General features: G+C 36.0%; 1 protein-coding gene across 13 annotated transcripts in view; it reads right to left on the reverse strand.

Annotated features, from left to right (window-relative positions):
• Window positions 1-15,528, reverse strand: part of Tbc1d5 (TBC1 domain family member 5) — a 517,207-nt gene extending 501,679 nt beyond the window's left edge. For 8 of the 13 annotated variants that reach the window (XM_071619394.1, XM_071619380.1, XM_071619386.1 and 5 more), the window contains exon 1: window positions 15,345-15,527. The gene's annotated coding sequence lies outside the window, so the exon portion shown is untranslated. Of the gene's footprint in view, window positions 1-15,344 lie in introns of all 13 variants that reach the window. The other 5 variants (XR_011709183.1, XM_071619401.1, XM_071619396.1 and 2 more) reach the window with 3 other exon arrangements.
• Between the last annotated feature and the right edge of the window lie 3,093 nt (window positions 15,529-18,621).

Raw genomic sequence — 18,621 nt, forward strand, 5'->3', positions numbered from 1 at the left:
ATTATTTATGTGGTGCTGATAATTAAACCCAGTGCCTCACACATGCTAGGTGAGTACTCTACCACTGAGCCACAACCCCAGCCCCTAGATTATATTCTACTAACTACTATACCTTGCTTTCTCTGTAATGATATGCCTTGAAGGTGATTTTTGAATCAGTAAATTCATTTTTTAAAAAAAGTTAAAGCAACAAGACAGTCCCTAGCTAACATTTTAAGTAATCTTTAATATTATCAAATGCTCACACATTTTTAGCAAATACTTGTATAAAGAGCTTTACAGCATCTACTATGTTCAGCATCTGCAAATAAACAGATACGATGAAGGACCCACCTCCAACAATTTCTAAGTAAATACATATGTTCATGAACACTGTTACTCAAATATGACATCGGCATATCCAACCCATCATCCTACCTACTCCCTTCACTTTGTAAATCATATGTTGATAGAATGAACTCATCAGATCTTCTAGGTCAGGTGCTGCTCTTAGTTGTCTCATGTGTGAAAACAGGATGAAATGCTGAATCATTGTCTAAATCTCCTTGAGCAATTTTGATATATGCTTTCTGGACATTATATGGCCACCAGTATCCTCCACACTATTACTCAAATCAATGCCCAACTCTAAATATACATGTGTATGGGGTTGTAATATAAAACAAGTTTTCTATAAATACCACAATTACTAGGCACAAAGCACTTTACATTTTCTAACTTTTTAAAAATGCTAATAGCAACCCACTAAACTATTCACAAATCACTGCCCTACAATTATGCTCTAGAACCTAACCACTCAAAAGGAGTATTAACATGACATGAGCATTAACATGACATAAAATTGGAGGAGGAAAAAGTTAATAAGGAGAGGCGGGTGAGGGGAAAGGTGCTCTCCAAACATGTGAATAGCTAGTTTATCAACTCTCCCAAGCCCCTAAAAATCTCAATGGTTCCCGATAGGAGCCACAAGCTTGTAACATCTAGCCTGTTCTTCCTCCTCCTTTTTTTTCTCCTCCTACCCATTACCATGTCATCAAAGGTATTCCCTGAAATTATAGTTTTGTGGAATTAGTGAATTATTTTTATTGCTTTTTTATTGTTTTAAACATGCATAAAATGTACCATTTAATCATTTTTTGTATAATTCAGTGGCATTAAGTATATTTACAATGTACCATCATTACCATTATCTCTCTTCAGAATTTATATCATCTTAAACAGAAATTGTACTAATTAATAAATCTTCCAATGCTCCTCCTCTATCCCTGATAACTTCTCATTGATTTTATACTATTTTGTAAACATACACAAAATAAGTGAAAATAGAAAAATGAACCCCAATAGACAGGACTGTCAAATTCTGCTATAATTATTCATCTGTCCTTTTCATTTCACTCCATATATTTAGAACAAATGAACAGTTTAGATTTTCTCACATAACCACAAAGTCATTATAATACTGACAATAATTTATTGATATATTCAAATACTAAAATTTTAAAAATCAATGTTTTAAAATTTCACTGATTATCTCAATTCGGCAATAATTCCTAAATTTCTCACATTAAGTGATTTATGAAGGATAATTATTACTCAAGACAATAGTTTCATATAAAAGCTTTCTACTGACTTCTACCCTGTCATTTATATCACTAAGCCACTGAGAGAATACTTTGCTTTTCCCACTGAAAAACTAGCATCTTATTTCTTATGTCTAAAGTGGAATATTTTCTCAGCAAAGCATCATAAAAGTAACCTAGTAAAACCACTAGCATCATTATTTTAACTACATAATCATGACTAATTAGAAAAGTCTATTTAGTGTTACATTTTAAAATGGATTACTACCTGAACTGGAAAGAAATCTAGATTTCTTTTGTTTAACCTATAAGTTTTTATAATAATTTACAGACTGTGGAGATACAATTTCACATAAAAATTGTTTCTTTTCCAAAAAAAGTCAAACTAGAGCATGCAAGAGATAGATGAATAATATTTACTTGACAACAGTAATTTCTACTCCTATGAGGACTCACTTTGATACCTAGAGATTCCATACAAGATGAAAAATACCATTTCAAAATATAAAAGATTAAAGGACATAAAAGATAAAACAGAGGTTCATTCAAATTAAACCTCTAATGTTACACATAGCACATGAGTTAAAAAGAAATTACCAGCCTGTGGTATATAAACAACCAAAGCTCAAAATATGAAATACAAAGCCAAATGTAAACAAGAAAAAACCTACAATACTTTTAAGTGTCTTTTCTAATCCTGGATATTTTTACTAATGCAAAATATATCAATTTAGAAAGTATAATCTTAATGTTCTTTAAATTTTGTGATTACAAGGGATTACCTCCAAGATCAAAAGCAGCACTGTATGAATACTAATATCACATGATATAATAGTACAAAAATTTGCTGCTGCTCAAGTTCTGCTTCATAAGTGTATAAAGAGAATTAGAAACATTTAAGATGTTTAATAGGAAGCATTTGTGTATGTGTGCTTAGATAAAGCTGTCACTATTTTTATCCAAATCACTTCCAAAATATTCGACTGAAGATATAAGAACTTCCTGAAAGAAAGGCCCCCCTTATTTTAATGTCTCTGTAACCTGAAAAACTCAAAAGCTACAATAACATTTCTGTGAACCAACATTCCAAACATGACATCTTCCAAAAATAACCTCTGAATTGTCTTCATTATTTTTATAATTTTACTATGTTTTTAGAATGCAGTTTTAAAATGTAACCAGCTAGTAGCTTCCACAAGTTATCACTCACTATGGGAAAATGTATAGGTACTGAGTGAAGAAAAACTAGAAAATAATTTGCAAAATATACAAGTAATTCCACATCATAAACCTCCTAATTTTATAACTTCACTATAAACAAGAAAAGGGTCTATGAAACATTTTACAGAAATTGGTATTATCAATTCACATAGTGCCCAATTCATTGAAGTGATCTGATGACTATTTCTCTAAATTATTGGAGGTTAAAGAATTTAACTTCTGAAAACTAAAGTATAAACCTTTAAGTACATATGTAATAAACACTTTTGGATGAAATTCCTAAAATATTCAACTTGACAACAAATTAACTGTCATGACTTAAACCTCAAAAATGTGTACACATTGCACTTGGCAATGCTTTTAACATATACACACAAACACACACACATATACATAAAAAGGTTAAGTCACTGATTGCTTCTTACCTTCTTAGCAACTGCCTCTCTTATACACCATGAAGAATGGGAAGCTGCCCAAACTGTGGGCAGCCTACTTCACCCAAAACTAATCTCCAAATCAACAGGTAAAGCCACATTCTGACATTAGCTTGCCTTCAAATAAAAATGTATCATTATTCAGTATTCTTAATTCTTCAATAGTTAAAAAATATCAATTATATAAAATATATTTTATATAAATTATATATTTTATAATTATATATCATATAAATATTTATTATATTTATATGCTATATAGTTTATATTTATATAATTATATATTATAATTATATATTAACAATATTTTATGTAAGTTGTATAATAAACAATTTCCAATTCTTGCCAGATTAAATTCTATTTTACTCAGGAAAAATTTTTAAGCTGCCATATACTAGGAACCTAACAGTCAAAGACTATATGCAGTGCTTTTATAAACTTAACTATGTCCCCTCCTCCCCATGATATACCTGCAAGGTAGATTTACCATTTTACTAATGAGAAAACTAAGTATGAGAAAGGAGATAGACATTTGCTCAAGACCAGTCCAGGTCCACCTAACTTTAACATGTGTTTGCTCTTCCCACTATTTTATGCTCTCCCTTCTACAAACCTTGTTCATAGGTTAACAACATATTACCAACTATTATTTCCCCCATAGTGTTCGGTACTTGGAGAAATAAACTCATTTCTAGGAATGCAAATACTAGGGCATGATTTTTAAAAAGTTGTTCTTGGTTTGACTTTTAATATTTCAAAGATGAATATAAATAATTACATCATTGACATAGCAAGATTTAATGATATTCATTAATCACCACAAAAGATTTGTGAACAGGCCAGGTGTGGTGGCACATGCCTATAATCCTAGCAGCTCAAGAGGTAAGGGCAAGAGGATCAAGAATTCAAAGCCAGCCTCAGCAACTTAGCAAGGCCCTAAGCAACTACGTGAGACCCTGTCTCAAAAAATAAGAACGGGCTGGGGATGTAGCTCAGTGATTAAGTGCCCTTGGATTCAATCTCTGGTACCAAAAAGAAAAAATTATAAAAATATCTGTAAGCTGGCCAAAAGTCCAAAAGTTAAGAGTAATATATTTGCAAAAAGCACTGTCAAACAATCTGTTCACCAAGAGTAAATTCACAACTAAGGATGAGGCTCAGTGGTAGAGCATTTACTTAGCTGCACACAGCCCTGGATTCATGCAAAACAAACAACAAAAAAAAAACAATTTTCTAAGAACAAAATTATGTGACACTCAAAACTGCTTAGTTATACTCTCTCATTTATTTATAATAAATGATTTATAATGACTAATATAAGTGTTTTCTTTACAGAGAATATTATTTTACACTTCTGTCTGTAACCATTCTTATTTCAATCAATCCTGATAGGCATTTTTGTTGTGTATAGAATTCTAGGTTGGCAAATTTTTCACAGCAATATAACTCCACTGTTTTCTGGCTTTCATTTCTAATCTTCAGCAGTCAGCTGTCAGCTGTCAGTGTAACTGCTCAGCTACTCTGAACATAATCTGTTGCTCTCCCACAACTTTTTAACACCGTCTTTGCTTCTGGTGTTCTCCATTTTACTAAGAAGTGTCTGTATTTACTTTAAGCTATTCTGCTCACAAGTCTTTAAGTTTCTCAAATTTACATTCTTCTATTTTCATCAGCTCTGAAAAATTCTCAATTATCTCTTAAACACTGCCTCCACCTTTCCTACTATTTTGCCCTTCTGCTCTTGAAAAACTGATGAAGTATTGTTAAATTCTCAAACTATGTTTTCTATGAAAGAGGACACATATTTTTTTAAAAAATAGACATTTGCAATTTTTTTTAGTTGTAGATGGACACATGCCTTTATTATTTTTTTTAATGTGTTGCTGCAAATTGAACCCAGTACCTCACATACGCTAGGCAACTCCAGCACGAGTTTACATATCTTAACCTCTTACTTTGGCCCATTACCTTGTCTGTGATATTGTCTTCTCTCCTGTATTTAGTTTATTAAGTCTTACTTGTTTTTTAAAGCTTTTAACCACACCAAGTTTTTTTCATTTCGATTATTAAGTTTTATTTTTCATTTCTAGAAGTATTCAGGTCTTTTCAAATCTATTAGGTTGCTTTTTCCTTAAAGATATTTTTCATCTTTTTAAACGTAGTTGTTTTATAATCTGATAATGACAATATCTGAAGTTTTGAGGATATATTTCTAATAGTATTTCTGCTGCTTCTTAATCATGGTTCCTTTTTTTCCTTGTGCAACTGGATATATTTTATCATGAGCTAAGTCTTTAGAAAGTTATTTGTAGGAATTTCCTGTGGCCCATGATAAAAACTTTTTACCTCAGGATTTTGATTTCCTTCTGCCAGGCACCTACTACCACTTTAAATTCAAGCTTTGACAATTTGTGCAAATCCAGGAAAGGAAGGCCTGTGGTTATAACTACTTAGGAATGAATAATATTTTTTCAGGTTCTAAGCAACTGTTGGTGCAGTCTCCTGTGGGCAAGAGCATAAATTCTTGAGAGTTCCAGTGTTATAGGAATTTCCTATTAGACTTCTCTCTTTGGGCCAAAATGGGCTTTAAGTTGTATCTCCTAAGCCATGTGAGACCTTCAATCCAAAGTAAAATTGCCCTTGAGGGAAAAATGTTTTAATATGCTGCTTACTGTTCTGAATTCCTGCTTTCACAGATTTTGTTTGGCCATTTCTGTCATGTTATTTCTTAAGAAAAACATTTTATCCAGCATTTCTAATTATTTTCAGAAAATTTTTCTGTCCACATATCCTGGCTGACCACATACTCTGTCTGCAATTTCAAAAGGCTTCACAGACTAGGTTTGGTGGTGCACACCTGTAATCCCAGAGACTGATCCTGCTGGGGGAAGAGAATGGCAAGTTCAAAGGCAGCCTCAGCAACTAAGGAGGGCCCTAAGCAAAGAGTGAAACTAATAAAAAATAAGAAGACTTGGGGATGTAGCTCAATGGTAAAGCATCCCTAGGTTCAATCCCTGGTACGAAAAAAAAAAAAAAAAGCTTCACAGTTCTATAGGTCAACCCTAAATTTCGTTTTGTAGAAATCTGTACAAATGAAACTGCAAGGGACAGTCTATCTTTATCCAGTTTGATTCACTATCAAGGATAGAATCTTGCCAATCCTAACAGATCCTATTACAAAATTATTTAGAAAACTGGATAAGATTCTGTTCTGAAATTAATAGAGCCATGTATAATTGCTATGGAATTTACTGGTCTACTAATTCCCTAGCAATATGTAAACTATACAAAAATCCCATATTTGCAACCACTGGAAGCTTAGGCAGAGTGGCAAAAGATGACAAAGAAGAACTGAGTTCAGTTTTATTTCTGCCAAGAAACAAAATTGTAAGGAATAATCAAAATACCAAGAATCACAAAGAAATAACCAATATTTATTAAACTGTACTAAACAAATCTAGATGACATGAATTATTTTGCTAGAAAATCTGAATTACTGAAATTGATCCAAGGAATGAAAATTACAATAACTAAAGAAAAAGCTAAGAAACTGCTATTCCACAAAAAGTACCAAACATAGTTAAATAGGCTAATAATTTCAATTCCATATTCTTTACATTGTTTCAGAGCACAGCAAAAAGAAAGTATTATACTAGTTTCATCAAAGAACAGGGAAACTAACTCTAAACCTGACAGAACACATAGGTAAAAATGCATGCCTGTTATACTTACAAATATGGCTACAATCATCCACAAGAAAGTAATAACAAGTAAAAATCCTTATTAGAAAATATATTACAAACATGGTTTACCACAGAACATAAGAATTTGAAACTAGAAAACTATTAATTTGCCATGATAGCAAGACAAAAAAAAAAAAAATGTTCTATCAAGAGAAGGCAAAAGAGGCATTTTATAACAGTAAACAACATTTCCTACCATTAAAATCAGGCACAAAACAAGAGGCCTGGCTGCCATCACTATTAATTAAAACTATTCTGAAAGTGGTAAGCCAAAAAAATTATATAAGCAAACAAAATAAAAGGTATAAATACTAGAAAGGAAGGGGTAATCAGCCACCAATGTTTACAGCTATTTTCTACTTGGAAAACCAAAGAGAACCAGACCACCAGAAATAAAGACCACCAGAAATCAGGAGAATAAATAAGACCAGCCCAAAAAAAAAAAAAAAAAAAATTAGAATGAGTAAAGTCTGGCTCTACCCAGATATGATAATGCATTTAAAGCTAAAGGAAATTGTTACTGCTGGTAAAGAGACAGCTCAATGGAATAACACCAAAATTCCAAAAATAGACCCAAGAAGATTTGAGCATTTAGAATAAAATTAGTGTTTCAAATCTGTGGTAAAAATACAAACTGTTCATTAAACAATGCTTTTTTCACAATTTGAAATGAATAAATTTGGATCTCTACATCCTGTGTATACACACACACACACACACACACACACTCACACAAATATTTCCAGATGGGTCAAAGATTTACATGTAAAAACATGAAACTAAAAATTTTCCCAATTGCAGTGCTATCAATCAAGTGTTAAGTTTTATAATCTTGGGATAGAGAAATCTTTCCAACATTATCCCAACACCAAAAATCATAATAAAGTGTAATAGCTATTCATAAGAATTTTAAAAAGTATAAGAGAAATTTTAAAATAAAGCTATAATAAATAATAAGCAAAGACTTTTTTAAAATTTCCAATATATGAAGAACTCTTGAAAATCAGTAGGGAAAAAAAGTGAACATCCCCAAAACTTAAGTTTAGGTATTAAAGAAATAAGAATAAAAGAATTTTATCAGTCTTTGCTGCCACACTGACCAAAAATAATGATTTAAAATACCAACTGGTAGCAAGGTTATGGGCAAATGAGTCCTCTTCTGTACTAAAAGCTATAGTATAAATTACCTTTCTATAAGGCAGTTTGACTGTAAGTATCAAGATCTAAATTATCCATAACCTGTGATATAATAATCCCAATTCTAGAAATATATTTGAAGTAGCAATATCAATGCATGAGAATTTATGAAAGACAAAATTAAAAGAACACTGATTACAAATTAGAAGCACAGGGTTGGGGTTGTAGCTTAGTGGTAGAGCACTTGCCTAGCACATATGAGACCCCGGATTTGATACTCCGCACCACATAAAAACAAATAAATAAAGGTTAAATTCTTAAAAAAAAAAAAAAGCACAATTAAGATTTAAAAATTAAAAACCATATGAATAATAGCAAAAAAAATAGAACATACAGTTCTAGGATGAGAGTTCTTTTTTTTAAAATTTTGCTTATATTGCTTTGGGTTTTTTTTAACATAGTATCATTTTTTAATATCTATATTTTATTTTTATATGGTGCTGGGGATCAAATCCAGTGCCTCACACATGCTAGGCAAGCACTCTACCACTGAGCCACAATCTCAGCCCTGCTTTGATTTTTTATTAATATATTGTTATGACTCTTGGGCAGATAAAATTATAGACAGGAATTAATTTATCCAAGAACTTTTTGTAGTTTTTGTTTTTTAGGTCTGTGTAGATTACATATAGCTGCAGGGGCTAGGATTATGGCTCAACAGTAGAGCGCTCGCCTTGCATGTGCAAGGCCCTGGGTTCAATTCTCAGTACCACATAAAAATAAACAAAATAAAGTTTAAAAAATATATATACACACACACACATACATACGTGTGTGTGTGTGTGTGTATATGTAAGTTCTTTATCATTTTCTCCATCAAGAGATGAGCTTAATTCTCTCCTTGAATCGGGGCCAAGTCTGTCTTCTTAACCAATAGAATACAGCAGAAATAATGATCAGTCAGTTCCAAGCCTATCCATAAGGGAGTTTCCACTTTCTGCCTCTAGGAATGCTTGTTCCTGGGGCACTCTCAATCTACTAGTCATGCTCAGGCAGAGTAATACTCTGAGAAATATGTTATTGGACAATTATTGTGAGACTATCGGAATGTACTTACTTACACAAGCCTAGATATACAGGTAGGTCAATCACTCCATGTGCTTCTTGATACTAAAAAGAGGGGTTAAATTGATGTATGAAGCTGCTGCTGGAGTAACAAAGCATATAGCTTTATAATGCCCCAATTTTGTTTTTGTTTTTGGTAAATACATATACACTCTACAATAATAATACATAAACCTCAAACAGCTATCAAGTACTTTATACTGCACATAATTATATGTTATATTTCTATAAGACTGGCAGTTCGATAAGCCTGTAGCATCATCATAAACACGTCATATGTTGCTCTATAATGTTACAATGGCCCCCATTCATTAAGCAATACAATTTTTTCAGTCCATTATGTTATGGGACTGTGATGTACATGTGGTGTGGCATGTCAAACAGAATCATTATACAGTACACAACTAGTTTTTTATAATTTATTCATAAAATTTCCATATTACTTTTTATAATAAGAAAAAAAGTTTTAACTATCACACTCTGATTATTTGACCTAATACGTGCACCCATGATAGAATTCTCTTAACATAAAGTACAATGGCTAGCCCACTATAAGTTATCATATAGAAATTAAATTCAACCAAATTCAAATTAAATCATTCTTCCAAAGTAAGCTTCCATACCAGCAATGTAGTTAAAAGCAAGGATTCTTAAAAATTTATGGAAACTTGTAATTATTATACCTATTTCAAATCTTTTAGGACGATTTTGTTTCATAAAAGTAATCCAGTAATTACCTTTTCTGGGTAAAAGTGAGTTAATTTTCTGGATGAGTTAAAAATGATAAATCTGCAACCACTAAATATTCTCACGGAGTCAACCACAGAAACTGTAGCACTGAACAATAGCTGAATGATGTCATTAGATGCTTTTCACCCAAACTAATGAACATTTAATGAGCATCTACTATTTACCAAGCCCTATGCTCCAAGAACTAGTTGAGGATAGAGGCACTATGGTAAATTATACATAAAATGTTAAAACACAAACGTGTGTATGTGTGTGTACACATATGAGCGCGCGCACACACACACACACACACACACACACACACAAAGACCTGATCCCTTATTTCCAAAGACTGAAAAAAACTCTGAAAACCAAAAACTGGTCTGAACTAATGTAAGGCTTTTTGTATTCTTTGTTATTCTAGTTAATGTAAATATATAGAATTTCTTAGGAAGATTCATGTGTACAATTATTGGATGATTGATTTTCATGACAGATAGTATACGAGCCATCCCAACTTTCTGAATTCCAAAAAACTTTTTACATCTGAGATACATATGCCACCATGGTTTCATATAACAGCCTACAGATCAGGTCTGGAGGATGAAGAGAAAGAGGAATCATTTCAAGGAGCAGAAGAACTGGGTAAGATAGGTAAAAGTTATAGGGAAAAAAAGTGATCCTGTTCTAGGCTTCACATTATACTTGAATACTTCAATTCTTTAATATCAAAGACATTTTTTCTGAGGAGATGGGGGATATTTGAGGGTTGAACCCAGGAGTACTTAACCACTGAGCCATATCCCCAGCTATTTTGAGACAGGGTCTAAATTGCTGAGGCTGGCTTTGAATTTGCAATCCTCCCATCTCAGCCTCCTGAGTCACTAGGGTTACAGGCATGTACCACTGTGCCTGACAAAGACATCTTTTTCTACAACTTTTTTTTTTTTTTTTTAAAGATCTGACCTGTCAAACCATATTTATATTTAAATTCCCAAAAGAATAAAAATATACCAATTTTGTATTTTCACCCAAAAAGTATAAGCTTTTTTCTTGGCTGGTCCATACAGGTTTATCTCAGATAAATTGTACACCTTCTGGGGCTGGGGTTGTAGCTCAGCGGTAGAGCGCTGGCCTAACACGTGCAAGACCCTGGATTCGATCCTCTGCACCACATAAAAAATAAATAAATAAAGGTATTATTATGTCCAACTACAACTAAAAAGTAAAATATTTTTTAAAAATGTACAACTTCCATTCAGTTCATTCAGATAGCCTTATGTAGATATAGTCAATGACACTAAAGATCCACAATATTTAGCACCTACATGATAGCATTAAGCATTTCATACATGCACACAATATTATACATACACACTCATTCATTTAATTCTCCAAACAATCCTGGGAGGTAGTTACTATCATTATGACCATTTTAAAGATGAGAAATTGAGGCACTGTGAGGCTAAGTAACTGGATAGCATGGCATTAATACAGACATAACAAGAGAAATTGTGAAAATATTTACATAATAACTAAAAATATAAATTAGAAGTCTTCCATTATTTAGACAGGCAACAAATGCTCCCTTGAGTCTACAAGTAATGATGTGGCCATTCAGCTGTGAAGTCCAGGAAGTACAGCAGACCAGGTATGGCCATGCACAGCATCAGGGTAAGAAATGAAAAAGCCAGCAAGTGACAGTGCAGCAAGGACAAAGCTACTCTAATTTTCAAAGAAAGAATCTGGACAACTGTGACCAACAATTAGTTTGTTTTCTTTGTGGGATTCAGGAGCATTCAACCACTGAGACACATTACAGTCCTTTTAATTTTTTTTTTTTTTTTTTTTTATCCTGCTAAGTTTCTGACGGACTGGCTTTGAATTTGGTGCTCCTCCTACCTTGGCCTCCCAAGCTGCCACCTTACTTCTCAGCCTCTTTATTATTCAATTTGTATAATGTTTAATGTTACTAAACCATTGCACAGGCATTGTTTTTAAATGTTTGTATGACATCTGTAGAAAGATAAACATTTTCCTAAACATTTAATGTGTTTTTGAGAAAGCATTTTACACCTGAGATTTGTTTATACCAACTTCCTTCCCAAACTCACAATTGCCCCATTAATAGAGAAAATGGTGCTACTAAAAGCAGCCCACAGTTCCTCTCTTCCTACTCTCCCATTGCTTCCCATCCCACACCCATCAAAAAACTTAACATTTCTCAAGTACAGTACACATACAGTAGGCACTGCTATCCTAGTGATCTATCCAAGCTGAACGAAATGCCTTATCTCAGGTGTAAAAACAAGGAAGTTGAAGAAAGGATAAAATGTTAACATTTTTATGAAGTACAAATTATTCGACTTAAAAGAGAATCTTTCATTCTGAGGTTGTCCTTACTTTTTCAGTATTAAAATATAATACTAGCCGGGCATGGTGGCACACACCTGTAATCCCAGCGACTCAGGAGATTGAGGCAGGAGGACTGCAAGTTAAAAGCCAGCCTCAGCAACTTAGGGAGGGCCTAAGCAACTTAGCAAGATGGGGTCTCAAAACATGGATTTGGCTCAGTGGTTAAGGCCCTTTTCCCCTCCCGTGTGTGTGTATTAACCATTGCTTACTTTTTATTGTTCTTACTGACCAAAAAGCCAGTGACCAAGTCAATCCCTGTATCTAAATGTTAATACAAAGAAACTCAGTCAACCACTAAAACCTAAATATTAGGATAAATAATATAGAATAAATAGCATGTATGTGTGCGTGTGTGGAGGAGCATAAAGGATTAAAAACTTGCAAAGTCAAAAGGAAGTACATATTTTACATTTAGCAATGAGGTAAAAACCAATTGACACTGATCCAGCAAAAAAAAAAAAAGCAGAATACAACTTTACAAATTTCAGTTTCTTATTCAAAAAAGATTGTAAGCACTGATGATTTTCATTTTTTGGTGGGATAAAACAGGAAATAAAACAATGATAACTTTTACTTTTAAAATGAAAGTGAAGGGGCTCAGTGGTAGAGTGCTTGCCTAGCATGTATCAGGCACTGGGTTTGATTCTCAGCACCTCATCTGAATAAATAAAGGTCCCTTGACAACTAAAAAAATTTTATAACAAAATAAAAAATGAAAGTGAAGCTCATAATTCTCAACAATACTAGAAAAATAATATAAAACAATATCATTACTTTACTAAATAATAAGGCATCATAGAGAAGATTGTTAGAAACCAAGATTCTGAAGTCAAACAGAGCCCAGCTGTGTATTAGCAATGTAAACCTAGGTATGCTACTTTACCCTGTTTCCATTTCCTTAAAGGTTGTTGTATTAAATGAGTTAAAATATGCAAAGTGCTTAGAGCAGTGCCTGGCACTTAGTAAGTGCTTTAAAAGTATGTTACACATATAATTTAATAACGTGAAGCAACAAAGGCAAAGTAACGACTAGAATGAAGATGATAAATATTATGGGACTAAAAGTAGTGGCTAGTATACTTTCATAAAGTTCTTACAAAGTACTTAGCAAGTGTAAGGCCCTGGGTTCAATCCCAGCACCATTTAAAAAAGGAACCATTTTTATATACATAAAATATATAAGGATCTGTGTGACCTTATACTTTTTATTTTACATTATTAAAGTTAGAAAAAAAATCTGAATCCAGTTACAATACCCTCAATGACTGTTTACATTATATGTTTCCAAAGCTCAGAAATACACTACCCCAATTGAGTACACTACTGCATTGGAGAGAAAGCAGAAATTACTTCTACCAATAAAAGAAATTTTCATATCAGCAATAACTCAGACACATGATTCCTTGCCTATACACTGACCAAACTTAGTTATTCATATCTGAGTAAGTTTTCAGACAGCACATCAAGCTTCTATAGAGAAGAAGCAAACACCTGAGCACACAGAATAGGCATCAGCACTCCTTCAATTCCTCCCCTGGGATCCGGACTTGGCTTACTCTGCACAAGGGATTTTCTTAAGCAAGTTTTCTTAGTTCACCCTGTCATCTGACCCTTCTTCCAAGCCACCTCTACACCCAGGGTGGATTATTTACTTATATACCACATCACTATATTTCTTAGACATCCTTAGTATTCAAGAATAGTTGTCTCCCCCAGCATTACCTTAGAAATGCAGAATATTAAGCTGCATCAAGGATCTACTAAATTAGAATCTGCATTTTTAACAAGAGCTCCAAGTGATTCCTATGAACATTCAGGTTTGAGTAATGTTCTGACACTGCTGCAGATCGTTGTGATAATTAAGTGTTCGACTACATGTGAATTCAGAAATTTAGTATGAAAAAATCACCAACACATGGAATCTGAAAAGTCCAAAAACAAATAACCAATCTGAATTGGTTATAAATTTGACACCGACAAAGGTGTTCAGTGATTTTTCAGCAACGCTACGTTTAATGACTCCTGCTTTTATTTTGTGCAATAGCCCAACACTAATAATGTACAGTTTGGAGGGGTGGGGGGACTACATTTTGATGTACAAAGACTACTACAAAGTGATAGAAATTTCAGAGCATTCGTAAGTTAAAATTTCGGGATTTACTCCAATTCAGAGTTGATAAATACAACTCTGTCCAGAAAGTCATTCTACAAGGAAGATAACATCTAAAAGATGCAAACTTGGAACAGTTCATATTCCCGGAACTACAACTATTTAGTAACTGGTACTAACCATAACCTTAGGTCACGTGTAAGAAAAGAATCTTGTTGGGAAGGCTGTTGCCAGAAAGTTAAAAAAAAAAAAAAAAATCAACTTTCACCCTCCGCAAAGTTTTTCCACATGTCCCAATGGATAGGCCTCAAACTTGCACGTTCTTACAGGTGAATAAGCTGAGGTCGTATTACAACAAACCAAGGAAAAGTTAAGGCAAGGTTTCTCTATTCTAAAAGCTGCATTTTAGAAGGCTGAAGGACTCCGGGCCCACTTCGCTTCCGGCCTGCGAAGGAAGCGTGCCGCCCAGGGCTGAAATGAACAAGGAAAATGACCAAGTAGGAAGTGAAGCCCTACTGCAGCCACCAAGCTCTGCCCTCTAGCAGGTTGGCCTTCCAGACTAGCCCCCGACCTCCCGCGGGAGGGAAGGCAGGCTGGCCGGAGGCAGCACCCCGCCCGCCCCGGAGCCGTGGGAGCCCCCGCCCGCCCCCCAGCTGCCTGCGGGAGGCGCACAGACGCGAGGCGGGCGGCAGCCGCCTGGGGCCTTCCCGAGACGGCGGCGGCGCGAGGGGAGGCAGGACCAGTCCTGAGAAGCCGGGGCGGGAGCGACTGCATGTGAGGGGCTACACTGGAGAAGGCGGAGGGCTTGGGCTTTTTTACGATTATCATCATCATCATTATTTTGTTTTACCTGTGGCGCAGATGGGTTCCCCAGCTCCTATTCCCTGAATCCTCCTCCTCCCCTCCTCTTTCTGTCTGTCTCTTTCTCTCTCTCTCTCCCTCAGTCTGCCGGGAGCTCGCGGAACCTGCCGGGCCCGGCCCGACCTGAAAGAGAACAGGGCGGGAGGGGTGGCGGCGGTGACCAGCGGCCACGTGACCACGCTCGCGCCGTAACGCCGGCCGTCTCCGGTAGCGCGCTCTCCCCGCGCTCCACCTCTAATAACCCCGCGGCTCGCGCGCCCGGAACGCTCGTGCGCAGGCGCCTGCGCGGTCACGGGGCGCGCTCGCTCTCGGGGCCAGGTGTCAGGGGCCCAAGAGGCCGGAGTAGGTGGGGAGTGAGCCTGGGGCCGGCCCTCCTCCCTTCGGCCGGCTGCTAGGGCGCATGCGCGCGGCGCTTCCGCACCCGCCTTCCAGCTGCTGGAGGCTGAGTCCGCAACTGTGTCTTCTTCCCAAGTTTGCACCCACCAGAACCTTCGTAGGTTGGAACTGAAGAGGAGAGAATTCAGCCCCTGGGACCCATGAGACTTGGCGCTCCTGCCGAAGAATTTACATCTTCTTGTCCCATGTAAAAGACCTTCCCATTTGACGTTTTTCTGTAGCTGAGTAGTCCTCTAACCCAGGTCGTCTGTCATTCTGAAATTTATCCAAAGCTGCCATACTCACTAGCACTCTGTGGAAACCTACTTTGTTATAAAACCCATAGAAGTATAAATGTCATAAAAGTTATTTTTTACAAGCCCACGGTGCTAAACTCAGGTTTTATCTTTTCCTCACAACCTAGAACTGAATCTTCAGCCCAGTAGTATCTCCCTGAAGGAATGATGACAGGTCACCTGAAAACAATCAATGTCTAAACCCTTGTTGCCCTCGACCTCTGGTTAATCATGATTTAAGATTCCCTTCAGCTGGAGCACGTGGGACGCTGGTGCTTATTTCCCCAATATGAAAGCCTTTGAGTGGTAATGCTAATTAGAGTGGTAAATGCTTCACCTAGTAAAAAAGATTTATGGTCTTTTATTAGGCTATCTTTACAAAGAGCTCCAAAGGAAATTGATTCTGTTAGTTCCCGAGAAAGGAAACTAAGGCAGAGAAAGTTCAGATTTCCAAAAGTTAACTACCTTGAGAGGAAGATGCCTGTGTGGGAGACCTTCCTTCATACACAAAGGCTCCACTTCACATAGGGATTTCCTCTTTTTCTGTCACCTTTCTTTCCGTTACAAAAACTAAGCAGGTTAAGTTAGAGCCTCTGGCTGGATTTAATCAGAGCTAATAAATAAAATGTATAAACTTCCTAATTGGATGTTCTGGCTAGACTAGTCATTGTTATCATTAGACTGGTGGATACTGACCTGATGATGTTCAAGAAAAGAGACTAGCAACAAAACCCTAGGAAGTGTTGGGATGTATGCTTAGGAAAAAACAGGCACAGACAGCCCCAATTTATTTTTTTGATGGTGCAAAATCTACTTGCATTCTGTAGAAACTGGTTTGAATTTCAGTCTTCACCAGACTAATGATAAGTGATATGATTATCATGGTACTGGGCAGCAACAGCCAGCTGTAGTTCTGTCAACCATATGATCATGAAGGTAAACAACCAATGTTCTATAGTGTACCTAGTGGACTTTCTTCTCCAGCCTCCAAAACATTTCTCACCCCAGATCCTCATCACCTCTTTCCTGAACTACTAAGGATTGAGCCGGTTCTAGGTCACAAGGAAAAGTCAGTCACTCAAGCACCCAGGTTACCTTATCAGTTTATTAGGCAAAAAGTGAGATGTGGGGAACCAGCCCAGTCATCCCCCATTACCTCTATCCTGGTGCTTCTCAGACTGGGAAGCCCAGTTAGACCTCATAGACTGCAACTACAGTGACCCTTTGACCACAACAATAGCTCTAGACACCTATCTTCTCTCTGGCTTCCTACTTCTTACTCCCCAAGAAACAAACTGAAGGGTCTATTAGATCCCAGTTGATACAGAGCACCCCATGAGGCAGAGGGTGGCCAGCAATCTTGGAAAAAGACACTAAAGCAATACAGCTGATAATTAGTAACGCTATAAAATATAAATATTCTATAAAATTCATCTCAAGTTATGCTACTTATAATACAGTTCAGGTACTTAAGGAAGAAGAATTAAATTTGAAGCAACATCAGCATTCTTAGAAAAATGAAAATTGTTGCACTTGTTTTTACAGCTACTTGTGTGCTCATTGATTCTCATCTTCAACATCTAGGTGTATTCTTTGTCTTGGGGCATGGCACAAAGTGAAACACAAAAAAATGAAATGTTCTCTAGGAAAGGTGAAAGCTGAGGGGACAGCCCTTGACAAGACTGGCTTTCCTCTAGAACTCTACCTAAGTGAACACAGCCTGCCTCACCCAGGCTAGGCCACCATCCATATCCCTTCTCCCAGCTCTTTTCTCCTTTATGCTACTGGATTTGCTCAGACAATTTAGCCATCTTCAGATCCTGGAATTACCACAGTTGCCTGGACTAACATAATAATAAGATGTACATCCTGCAGTATGGCATTGCCAGTGTGAAGCGAGAGGGTTGTGGTAAGAATGGGCTATGTGTGGGACTGGAATCAAGGATCATCTCCTTTGCTATCCGTTATGGCACCCATGGAAGTAGCCCACTCAGATCTCCCAGAGTCATCCATTAAAATGCAGCTAATCCCAGGTAGAGAGAACAAACTAAAGCCTTTCACCATTAAGAAAATAAGATTGTTTAAAACTTATTTTAACTATAAATTTGATTAAGATTATAATAAAGATTGTGATTATGATAATAAAATTACTACATTTTTAGGGTATTCCCTATTCTGTGTTCTTGTAGAAGATGCTTTTGGAGACTGTTTTTCCATTTTGTAATAAAAACTATTAACCATCATCCTTAATTACCTCTTCTTTCTCCCTACTCCTAATCTTCCATGAAGGACTTGAAACAAACTAGGCCAATCAACTTCTCTTTCTGAAAAAGTTGAGAAATGGGATTAAAAGGCAACTAGTCAATCTTTGTATGTTGTTGGAACTGTAAAACCCAAGAGAGTAGACCACATTATCAGCAAGGTCTAACCAAGAGAAACCATTTATTTATTATAGAGGGAATGGGGGTTTTTAGAGATTAGTAACAGCAGGAGGGAACTGTATCGCCCCTTAGCTGACAAGATACAAGAAGATACCATGTTACTGGTAGTCTTGGAATGGGGTCATCCAAGGCAATAAATACAGAGTCTGGTTTT

The sequence above is a fragment of the Marmota flaviventris genome, chromosome 1 (assembly GCF_047511675.1).
Source record: "Marmota flaviventris isolate mMarFla1 chromosome 1, mMarFla1.hap1, whole genome shotgun sequence".
NCBI lineage: Eukaryota > Metazoa > Chordata > Mammalia > Rodentia > Sciuridae > Marmota > Marmota flaviventris.